This window comes from Schistocerca gregaria, chromosome 10 (genome assembly GCF_023897955.1).
Source record: "Schistocerca gregaria isolate iqSchGreg1 chromosome 10, iqSchGreg1.2, whole genome shotgun sequence".
In the NCBI taxonomy this organism is placed as follows: Eukaryota; Metazoa; Arthropoda; class Insecta; order Orthoptera; family Acrididae; genus Schistocerca; species Schistocerca gregaria.
In genome coordinates, this window is record NC_064929.1 from 25,071,076 (window position 1) to 25,083,753 (window position 12,678).

Genomic DNA, 12,678 nt, shown 5'->3' on the forward strand with positions numbered 1-12,678 from the left:
CACAATTGACAAGCGTGCTGTTATTTGTGCGCAGGAAGCACCCTCCTCCCACGCCTACACTTAATTTAGAAACAGTACAAGTGTTCCCGTAAGATTCTCAAGCCTATGTCGGAAAGATCTGCCTTGCGCCGAGTTCACGTAAATCCCACTGCACATTCCTATTCTTTGCGTGCAGTCAGCTGCTACTGGTGTTGCTAGTTGTGACTGCTGATAACAGATGCCGTAGCAATCAATTCATGGAGTGAGTTGTATGTTTTGCGATAGTCTGTCTCTGACAAGCAAGCACAGGTGACATAGGTGCGAACACAGGAAGCTTGCAGACCCTCGCTGCCTGCAGACACCGAGCAGCCACACTAGGAGGGCGGCCTAAGCCGTAGGCGAAATGTACTCATTCGCTTTGGCGCGACGTCGAACTATAAATAATGCTGTCACTAGCGTGAGCGTTGCGTGAGCGTCGTGGAAAGTCGGAAAAGTCGGCTGCGAGGGTGAGTGCCAAGTTTGGGGAGCGTTTCGTAGTATGCGCAGTGCAATGGAGACGCGGAAAATTGTTGTGGCCCAGTGTTTTGCAGTTGGACGACAAGAGTGGTACACAGTAGTAAAGAGCGAGGCACTGAGTTGGCGTAAATAATGTAGTGCACAATGGTTCTCGAGATGTGTTTGTTACCTCAGGTGCTGTATAATTGTCTACAATGAGTGAAAACGGAGCAATTTGTGACGGCTCTTTCAATTTAAGACGTTAAAAACAGACGGAATTTGCATTTGTAATACCAGAGCATCGAAACTACTTGGAACTTTTGTGTATATGAACGGGTCCGCGCCTTTGTACTCTGCTCCCTTCACCGCTACAAACCAACCAACCATCGTGTCCGTGCGCATCTGAGTCGCAAAGAATGGGGAATAGCGCAGTTAGCTCGTGCATGGGGCGTAGCTCAGTTGGTAGAGCGTTCGCTTGGCATGTGAAAGGTCCAGGGTTCAAGGCGCGGCGCCTCCATTTTTTGTGGTCAGTGCATGGTAAGTGTTGGTCGCGGCGAACCTAAAGGCACGCAAGGTGTTGCAAAGCCAGCGTCACAGACTGATATGATGTATACTGACGTAAGGAGAGCAAGATGTAAGTGTGGGGACCGGCTGTTATCGAGGTGTCATCGAGTGCAGATCTGTCTTAGGTATCGCGGCTTAACCTCATTGAAGTCTAGAGGGTGGACAACACGTTGGTCTTACTCAGAGCGGTGTCCGAATTCTATTTTCGACGTTATACGTGCCACTTTCATTTTGGCAACTACGATTCGATACAGAATGCACGAAACCTGAAAGACACCCTAACGGATACATACAGAGTAGTGTTTGTCTGCTGAATAATGGGAGTGCTAGGGTCTGTGTCGTCTATATGGCTGTATGTAGCACCATTAGTCTTCGGGGGGGGCGGGCGTAGCTCAGATGGTAGAGCGCTCGCTTAGTATGCGAGAGGTACTGGGATCAATACCCAGTGCCTCCAGAATTTTTAACACACCTACATGCGCACCTTGATATGCAAGTGGAATACTTCACAGCCAGCAGATGTGTCTAGGAAGATACAAGCTTGCGCCGAGTTCACGTAAATCCCACTGCACATTCCTATTCTTTGCGTGCAGTCAGCTGCTACTGGTGTTGTTAGTTGTGACTGCTGATAATAGATACCGTAGCAATCAATTCATGGAGTGAGTTGTATGTTTTGCGATAGTTTGTCTCTGACAAGCAAGCACAGGTGACATAGGTGCGAACACAGGAAGCTTGCAGACCCTCGCTGCCTGCAGACACCGAGCAGCCACACTAGGAGGGCGGCCTAAGCCGTAGGCGAATTGTGCTCATTTGCTTTGGCGCGACGTCGAACTATAAATAATGCTGTCACTAGCGTGAGCGTCGTGGAAAGTCGGAAAAGTCGGCTGCGAGGGTGAGTGCCAAGTTTGGGGAGCGTTTCGTAGTATGCGCAGTGCAATGGAGACGCGGAAACTTGTTGTGGCCCAGTGTTTTGCAGTTGGACGACAAGATTGGTACACAGTAGTAAAGAGCGAGGCACTGAGTTGGCATAAATAATGTAGTGCACAATGGTTCTCGAGATGTGTTTGTTACCTCAGGTGCTGTATAATCGTCTACAATGAGTGAAAACGGAGCAATTTGTGACGGCTCTTTCAATTTAAGACGTTAAAAACAGACGGAATTTGCATTTGTAATACCAGAGCATCGAAACTACTTGGAACTTTTGTGTATATGAACGGGTCCGCGCCTTTGTACTCTGCTCCCTTCACCGCTACAAACCAACCAACCATCTTGTCCGTGCGCATCTGAGTCGCAAAGAATGGGGAATAGCGCAGTTTGCTCGTGCATGGGGCGTAGCTAAGTTGGTAGAGCGTTCGCTTGGCATGTGAAAGGTCCAGGGTTCAAGCCGCGGCGCCTCCATTTTTTGTGGTCAGTGCATGGTAAGTGTTGGTCGCGGCGAACCTAAAGGCACGCAAGATGTTGCAAAGCCAGCGTCACAGACTGATATGATGTATACTGACGTAAGGAGAGCAAGATGTAAGTGTGGGGACCGGCTGTTATCGAGGTGTCATCGAGTGCAGATCTGTCTTAGGTATCGCGGCTTAACCTCATTGAAGTCTAGAGGGTGGACAACACGTTGGTCTTACTCAGAGCGGTGTCCGAATTCTATTTTCGACGTTATACGTGCCACTTTCATTTTGGCAACTACGATTCGATACAGAATGCACGACACCTGAAAGACACCCTAACGGATACATAGAGAGTAGTGTTTGTCTGCTGAATAATGGGAGTGCAAGGGTCTGTGTCGTCTATATGGCTGTATGTAGCACCATTAGTCTTCGGGGGGGGCGGGCGTAGCTCAGATGGTAGAGCGCTCGCTTAGTATGCGAGAGGTACTGGGATCAATACCCAGTGCCTCCAGAATTTTTAACACACCTACATGCGCACCTTGATATGCAAGTGGAATAATTCACGACCAGCAGATGTGTCTAGGAAGATACAAGCGAATGATTAGCATCCACAATTGACAAGCGTGCTGTTATTTGTGCGCAGGAAGCACCCTCCTCCCACGCCTACACTTAATTTAGAAACAGTACAAGTGTTCCCGTAAGATTCTCAAGCCTATGTCGGAAAGATCTGCCTTGCGCCGAGTTCACGTAAATCCCACTGCACATTCCTATTCTTTGCGTGCAGTCAGCTGCTACTGGTGTTGCTAGTTGTGACTGCTGATAACAGATGCCGTAGCAATCAATTCATGGAGTGAGTTGTATGTTTTGCGATAGTCTGTCTCTGACAAGCAAGCACAGGTGACATAGGTGCGAACACAGGAAGCTTGCAGACCCTCGCTGCCTGCAGACACCGAGCAGCCACACTAGGAGGGCGGCCTAAGCCGTAGGCGAAATGTACTCATTCGCTTTGGCGCGACGTCGAACTATAAATAATGCTGTCACTAGCGTGAGCGTTGCGTGAGCGTCGTGGAAAGTCGGAAAAGTCGGCTGCGAGGGTGAGTGCCAAGTTTGGGGAGCGTTTCGTAGTATGCGCAGTGCAATGGAGACGCGGAAACTTGTTGTGGCCCAGTGTTTTGCAGTTGGACGACAAGAGTGGTACACAGTAGTAAAGAGCGAGGCACTGAGTTGGCGTAAATAATGTAGTGCACAATGGTTCTCGAGATGTGTTTGTTACCTCAGGTGCTGTATAATTGTCTACAATGAGTGAAAACGGAGCAATTTGTGACGGCTCTTTCAATTTAAGACGTTAAAAACAGACGGAATTTGCATTTGTAATACCAGAGCATCGAAACTACTTGGAACTTTTGTGTATATGAACGGGTCCGCGCCTTTGTACTCTGCTCCCTTCACCGCTACAAACCAACCAACCATCGTGTCCGTGCGCATCTGAGTCGCAAAGAATGGGGAATAGCGCAGTTTGCTCGTGCATGGGGCGTAGCTCAGTTGGTAGAGCGTTCGCTTGGCATGTGAAAGGTCCAGGGTTCAAGGCGCGGCGCCTCCATTTTTTGTGGTCAGTGCATGGTAAGTGTTGGTCGCGGCGAACCTAAAGGCACGCAAGGTGTTGCAAAGCCAGCGTCACAGACTGATATGATGTATACTGACGTAAGGAGAGCAAGATGTAAGTGTGGGGACCGGCTGTTATCGAGGTGTCATCGAGTGCAGATCTGTCTTAGGTATCGCGGCTTAACCTCATTGAAGTCTAGAGGGTGGACAACACGTTGGTCTTACTCAGAGCGGTGTCCGAATTCTATTTTCGACGTTATACGTGCCACTTTCATTTTGGCAACTACGATTCGATACAGAATGCACGACACCTGAAAGACACCCTAACGGATACATAGAGAGTAGTGTTTGTCTGCTGAATAATGGGAGTGCTAGGGTCTGTGTCGTCTATATGGCTGTATGTAGCACCATTAGTCTTCGGGGGGGGCGGGCGTAGCTCAGATGGTAGAGCGCTCGCTTAGTATGCGAGAGGTACTGGGATTAATACCCAGTGCCTCCAGAATTTTTAACACACCTACATGCGCACCTTGATATGCAAGTGGAATAATTCACGACCATCAGATGTGTCTAGGAAGATACAAGCGAATGATTAGCATCCACAATTGACAAGCGTGCTGTTATTTGTGCGCAGGAAGCACCCTCCTCCCACGCCTACACTTAATTTAGAAACAGTACAAGTGTTCCCGTAAGATTCTCAAGCCTAAGTCGGAAAGATCTGCCTTGCGCCGAGTTCACGTAAATCCCACTGCACATTCCTATTCTTTGCGTGCAGTCAGCTGCTACTGGTGTTGCTAGTTGTGACTGCTGATAACAGATGCCGTAGCAATCAATTCATGGAGTGAGTTGTATGTTTTGCGATAGTCTGTCTCTGACAAGCAAGCACAGGTGACATAGGTGCGAACACAGGAAGCTTGCAGACCCTCGCTGCCTGCAGACACCGAGCAGCCACACTAGGAGGGCGGCCTAAGCCGTAGGCGAAATGTACTCATTCGCTTTGGCGCGACGTCGAACTGTAAATAATGTTGTCACTAGCGTGAGCGTTGCGTGAGCGTCGTGGAAAGTCGGAAAAGTCGGCTGCGAGGGTGAGTGCCAAGTTTGGGGAGCGTTTCGTAGTATGCGCAGTGCAATGGAGACGCGGAAACTTGTTGTGGCCCAGTGTTTTGCAGTTGGACGACAAGAGTGGTACACAGTAGTAAAGAGCGAGGCACTGAGTTGGCGTAAATAATGTAGTGCACAATGGTTCTCGAGATGTGTTTGTTACCTCAGGTGCTGTATAATTGTCTACAATGAGTGAAAACGGAGCAATTTGTGACGGCTCTTTCAATTTAAGACGTTAAAAACAGACGGAATTTGCATTTGTAATACCAGAGCATCGAAACTACTTGGAACTTTTGTGTATATGAACGGGTCCGCGCCTTTGTACTCTGCTCCCTTCACCGCTACAAACCAACCAACCATCGTGTCCGTGCGCATCTGAGTCGCAAAGAATGGGGAATAGCGCAGTTAGCTCGTGCATGGGGCGTAGCTCAGTTGGTAGAGCGTTCGCTTGGCATGTGAAAGGTCCAGGGTTCAAGGACTCCATTTTTTGTGGTCAGTGCATGGTAAGTGTTGGTCGCGGCGAACCTAAAGGCACGCAAGATGTTGCAAAGCCAGCGTCACAGACTGATATGATGTATACTGACGTAAGGAGAGCAAGATGTAAGTGTGGGGACCGGCTGTTATCGAGGTGTCATCGAGTGCAGATCTGTCTTAGGTATCGCGGCTTAACCTCATTGAAGTCTAGAGGGTGGACAACACGTTGGTCTTACTCAGAGCGGTGTCCGAATTCTATTTTCGACGTTATACGTGCCACTTTCATTTTGGCAACTACGATTCGATACAGAATGCACGAAACCTGAAAGACACCCTAACGGATACATAGAGAGTAGTGTTTGTCTACTGAATAATGGGAGTGCAAGGGTCTGTGTCGTCTATATGGCTGTATGTAGCACCATTAGTCTTCGGGGGGGCGGGCGTAGCTCAGATGGTAGAGCGCTCGCTTAGTATGCGAGAGGTACTGGGATCAATACCCAGTGCCTCCAGAAATTTTAACACACCTACATGCGCACCTTGATATGCAAGTGGAATAATTCACGACCAGCAGATGTGTCTAGGAAGATACAAGCGAATGATTAGCATCCACAATTGACAAGCGTGCTGTTGTTTGTGCGCAGGAAGCACCCTCCTCCCACGCCTACACTTAATTTAGAAACAGTACAAGTGTTCCCGTAAGATTCCCAAGCCTATGTCGGAAAGATCTGCCTTGCGCCGAGTTCACGTAAATCCCACTGCACATTCCTATTCTTTGCGTGCAGTCAGCTGCTACTGGTGTTGCTAGTTGTGACTGCTGATAACAGATGCCGTAGCAATCAATTCATTGAGTGAGTTGTATGTTTTGCGATAGTCTGTCTCTGACAAGCAAGCTCAGGTGACATAGGTGCGAACACAGGAAGCTTGCAGACCCTCGCTGCCTGCAGACACCGAGCAGCCACACTAGGAGGGCGGCCTAAGCCGTAGGCGAAATGTACTCATTCGCTTTGGCGCGACGTCGAACTATAAATAATGCTGTCACTAGCGTGAGCGTTGCGTGAGCGTCGTGGAAAGTCGGAAAAGTCGGCTGCGAGGGTGAGTGCCAAGTTTGGGGAGCGTTTCGTAGTATGCGCAGTGCAATGGAGACGCGGAAACTTGTTGTGGCCCAGTGTTTTGCAGTTGGACGACAAGATTGGTACACAGTAGTAAAGAGCGAGGCACTGAGTTGGCATAAATAATGTAGTGCACAATGGTTCTCGAGATGTGTTTGTTACCTCAGGTGCTGTATAATTGTCTACAATGAGTGAAAACGGAGCAATTTGTGACGGCTCTTTCAATTTAAGACGTTAAAAACAGACGGAATTTGCATTTGTAATACCAGAGCATCGAAACTACTTGGAACTTTTGTGTATATGAACGGGTCCGCGCCTTTGTACTCTGCTCCCTTCACCGCTACAAACCAACCAACCATCGTGTCCGTGCGCATCTGAGTCGCAAAGAATGGGGAATAGCGCAGTTTGCTCGTGCATGGGGCGTAGCTCAGTTGGTTGAGCGTTCGCTTGGCATGTGAAAGGTCCAGGGTTCAAGCCGCGGCGCCTCCATTTTTTGTGGTCAGTGCATGGTAAGTGTTGGTCGCGGCGAACCTAAAGGCACGCAAGATGTTGCAAAGCCAGCGTCACAGACTGATATGATGTATACTGATGTAAGGAGAGCAAGATGTAAGTGTGGGGACCGGCTGTTATCGAGGTGTCATCGAGTGCAGATCTGTCTTAGGTATCGCGGCTTAACATCATTGAAGTCTAGAGGGTGGACAACACGTTGGTCTTACTCAGAGCGGTGTCCGAATTCTATTTTCGACGTTATACGTGCCACTTTCATTTTGGCAACTACGATTCGATACAGAATGCACGAAACCTGAAAGACACCCTAACGGATACATAGAGAGTAGTGTTTGTCTGCTGAATAATGGGAGTGCAAGGGTCTGTGTCGTCTATATGGCTGTATGTAGCACCATTAGTCTTCAGGGGGGCGGGCGTAGCTCAGATGGTAGAGCGCTCGCTTAGTATGCGAGAGGTACTGGGATCAATACCCAGTGCCTCCAGAATTTTTAACACACCTACATGCGCACCTTGATATGCAAGTGGAATACTTCACAGCCAGCAGCTGTGTCTAGGAAGATACAAGCTTGCGCCGAGTTCACGTAAATCCCACTGCACATTCCTATTCTTTGCGTGCAGTCAGCTGCTACTGGTGTTGTTAGTTGTGACTGCTGATAATAGATGCCGTAGCAATCAATTCATGGAGTGAGTTGTATGTTTTGCGATAGTTTGTCTCTGACAAGCAAGCACAGGTGACATAGGTGCGAACACAGGAAGCTTGCAGACCCTCGCTGCCTGCAGACACCGAGCAGCCACACTAGGAGGGCGGCCTAAGCCGTAGGCGAATTGTGCTCATTTGCTTTGGCGCGACGTCGAACTATAAATAATGGTGTCACTAATGTGAGCGTTGCGTGAGCGTCGTGGAAAGTCGGAAAAGTCGGCTGCGAGGGTGAGTGCCAAGTTTGGGGAGCGTTTCGTAGTATGCGCAGTGCAATGGAGACGCGGAAACTTGTTGTGGCCCAGTGTTTTGCAGTTGGACTACAAGATTGGTACACAGTAGTAAAGAGCGAGGCACTGAGTTGGCATAAATAATGTAGTGCACAATGGTTCTCGAGATGTGTTTGTTACCTCAGGTGCTGTATAATTGTCTACAATGAGTGAAAACGGAGCAATTTGTGACGGCTCTTTCAATTTAAGACGTTAAAAACAGACGGAATTTGCATTTGTAATACCAGAGCATCGAAACTACTTGGAACTTTTGTGTATATGAACGGGTCCGCGCCTTTGTACTCTGCTCCCTTCACCGCTACAAACCAACCAACCATCGTGTCCGTGCGCATCTGAGTCGCAAAGAATGGGGAATAGCGCAGTTTGCTCGTGCATGGGGCGTAGCTCAGTTGGTAGAGCGTTCGCTTGGCATGTGAAAGGACCGGGGTTCAAGCCGCGGCGCCTCCATTTTTTGTGGTCAGTGCATGGTAAGTGTTGGTCGCGGCGAACCTAAAGGCACCCAAGATGTTGCAAAGCCAGCGTCACAGACTGATATGATGTATACTGACGTAAGGAGAGCAAGATGTAAGTGTGGGGACCGGCTGTTATCGAGGTGTCATCGAGTGCAGATCTGTCTTAGGTATCGCGGCTTAACCTCATTGAAGTATAGAGGGTGGACAACACGTTGGTCTTACTCAGAGCGGTGTCCGAATTCTATTTTCGACGTTATACGTGCCACTTTCATTGTGGCCAACTACGATTCGATACAGAATGCACGAAACCTGAAAGACACCCTAACGGATACATAGAGAGTAGTGTTTGTCTGCTGAATAATGGGAGTGCAAGGGTCTGTTTCGTCTATATGGCTGTATGTAGCACCTTTAGTCTACGGGTGGGCGGGCGTAGCTCAGATGGTAGATCGCTCGCTTAGTATGCGAGAGGTACTGGGATCAATACCCAGTGCCTCCAGAATTTTTAACACACCTACATGCGCACCTTGATATGCAAGTGGAATACTTCACAGCCAGCAGATGTGTCTAGGAAGATACAAGCTTGCACCGAGTTCACGTAAATCCCACTGCACATTCCTATTCTTTGCGTGCAGTCAGCTGCTACTGGTGTTGTTAGTTGTGACTGCTGATAATAGATGCCGTAGCAATCAATTCATGGAGTGAGTTGTATGTTTTGAGATAGTTTGTCTCTGACAAGCAAGCACAGGTGACATAGGTGCGAACACAGGAAGCTTGCAGACCCTCGCTGCCTGCAGACACCGAGCAGCCACACTAGGAGGGCGGCCTAAGCCGTAGGCGAATTGTGCTCATTTGCTTTGGCGCGACGTCGAACTATAAATAATGCTGTCACTAGCGTGAGCGTTGCGTGAGCGTCGTGGAAAGTCGGAAAAGTCGGCTGCGAGGGTGAGTGCCAAGTTTGGGGAGCGTTTCGTAGTATGCGCAGTGCAATGGAGACGCGGAAACTTGTTGTGGCCCAGTGTTTTGCAGTTGGACGACAAGATTGGTACACAGTAGTAAAGAGCGAGGCACTGAGTTGGCATAAATAATGTAGTGCACAATGGTTCTCGAGATGTGTTTGTTACCTCAGGTGCTGTATAATTGTCTACAATGAGTGAAAACGGAGCAATTTATGACGGCTCTTTCAATTTAAGACGTTAAAAACAGACGGAATTTGCATTTGTAATACCAGAGCATCGAAACTACTTGGAACTTTTGTGTATATGAACGGGTCCGCGCCTTTGTACTCTGCTCCCTTCACCGCTACAAACCAACCAACCATCGTGTCCGTGCGCATCTGAGTCGCAAAGAATGGGGAATAGCGCAGTTTGCTCGTGCATGGGGCGTAGCTCAGTTGGTAGAGCGTTCGCTTGGCATGTGAAAGGACCGGGGTTCAAGCCGCGGCGCCTCCATTTTTTGTGGTCAGTGCATGGTAAGTGTTGGTCGCGGCGAACCTAAAGGCACGCAAGATGTTGCAAAGCCAGCGTCACAGACTGATATGATGTATACTGACGTAAGGAGAGCAAGATGTAAGTGTGGGGACCGGCTGTTATCGAGGTGTCATCGAGTGCAGATCTGTCTTAGGTATTGCGGCTTAACCTCATTGAAGTCTAGAGGGTGGACAACACGTTGGTCTTACTCAGAGCGGTGTCCGAATTCTATTTTCGACGTTATACGTGCCACTTTCATTTTGGCAACTACGATTCGATACAGAATGCACGAAACCTGAAAGACACCCTAACGGATACATAGAGAGTAGTGTTTGTCTGCTGAATAATGGGAGTGCAAGGGTCTGTGTCGTCTATATGGCTGTATGTAGCACCATTAGTCTTCGGGGGGGCGGGCGTAGCTCAGATGGTAGAGCGCTCGCTTAGTATGCGAGAGGTACTGGGATCAATACCCAGTGCCTCCAGAATTTTTAACACACCTACATGCGCACCTTGATATGCAAGTGGAATACTTCACAGCCAGCAGCTGTGTCTAGGAAGATACAAGCTTGCGCCGAGTTCACGTAAATCCCACTGCACATTCCTATTCTTTGCGTGCAGTCAGCTGCTACTGGTGTTGTTAGTTGTGACTGCTGATAATAGATGCCGTAGCAATCAATTCATGGAGTGAGTTGTATGTTTTGCGATAGTTTGTCTCTGACAAGCAAGCACAGGTGACATAGGTGCGAACACAGGAAGCTTGCAGACCCTCGCTGCCTGCAGACACCGAGCAGCCACACTAGGAGGGCGGCCTAAGCCGTAGGCGAATTGTGCTCATTTGCTTTGGCGCGACGTCGAACTATAAATAATGGTGTCACTAATGTGAGCGTTGCGTGAGCGTCGTGGAAAGTCGGAAAAGTCGGCTGCGAGGGTGAGTGCCAAGTTTGGGGAGCGTTTCGTAGTATGCGCAGTGCAATGGAGACGCGGAAACTTGTTGTGGCCCAGTGTTTTGCAGTTGGACGACAAGATTGGTACACAGTAGTAAAGAGCGAGGCACTGAGTTGGCATAAATAATGTAGTGCACAATGGTTCTCGAGATGTGTTTGTTACCTCAGGTGCTGTATAATTGTCTACAATGAGTGAAAACGGAGCAATTTGTGACGGCTCTTTCAATTTAAGACGTTAAAAACAGACGGAATTTGCATTTGTAATACCAGAGCATCGAAACTACTTGGAACTTTTGTGTATATGAACGGGTCCGCGCCTTTGTACTCTGCTCCCTTCACCGCTACAAACCAACCAACCATCGTGTCCGTGCGCATCTGAGTCGCAAAGAATGGGGAATAGCGCAGTTTGCTCGTGCATGGGGCGTAGCTCAGTTGGTAGAGCGTTCGCTTGGCATGTGAAAGGACCGGGGTTCAAGCCGCGGCGCCTCCATTTTTTGTGGTCAGTGCATGGTAAGTGTTGGTCGCGGCGAACCTAAAGGCACCCAAGATGTTGCAAAGCCAGCGTCACAGACTGATATGATGTATACTGACGTAAGGAGAGCAAGATGTAAGTGTGGGGACCGGCTGTTATCGAGGTGTCATCGAGTGCAGATCTGTCTTAGGTATCGCGGCTTAACCTCATTGAAGTATAGAGGGTGGACAACACGTTGGTCTTACTCAGAGCGGTGTCCGAATTCTATTTTCGACGTTATACGTGCCACTTTCATTGTGGCCAACTACGATTCGATACAGAATGCACGAAACCTGAAAGACACCCTAACGGATACATAGAGAGTAGTGTTTGTCTGCTGAATAATGGGAGTGCAAGGGTCTGTTTCGTCTATATGGCTGTATGTAGCACCTTTAGTCTACGGGTGGGCGGGCGTAGCTCAGATGGTATATCGCTCGCTTAGTATGCGAGAGGTACTGGGATCAATACCCAGTGCCTCCAGAATTTTTAACACACCTACATGCGCACCTTGATATGCAAGTGGAATACTTCACAGCCAGCAGATGTGTCTAGGAAGATACAAGCTTGCACCGAGTTCACGTAAATCCCACTGCACATTCCTATTCTTTGCGTGCAGTCAGCTGCTACTGGTGTTGTTAGTTGTGACTGCTGATAATAGATGCCGTAGCAATCAATTCATGGAGTGAGTTGTATGTTTTGAGATAGTTTGTCTCTGACAAGCAAGCACAGGTGACATAGGTGCGAACACAGGAAGCTTGCAGACCCTCGCTGCCTGCAGACACCGAGCAGCCACACTAGGAGGGCGGCCTAAGCCGTAGGCGAATTGTGCTCATTTGCTTTGGCGCGACGTCGAACTATAAATAATGCTGTCACTAGCGTGAGCGTTGCGTGAGCGTCGTGGAAAGTCGGAAAAGTCGGCTGCGAGGGTGAGTGCCAGGTTTGGGGAGCGTTTCGTAGTATGCGCAGTGCAATGGAGACGCGGAAACTTGTTGTGGCCCAGTGTTTTGCAGTTGGACGACAAGATTGGTACACAGTAGTAAAGAGCGAGGCACTGAGTTGGCATAAATAATGTAGTGCACAATGGTTCTCGAGATGTGTTTGTTAC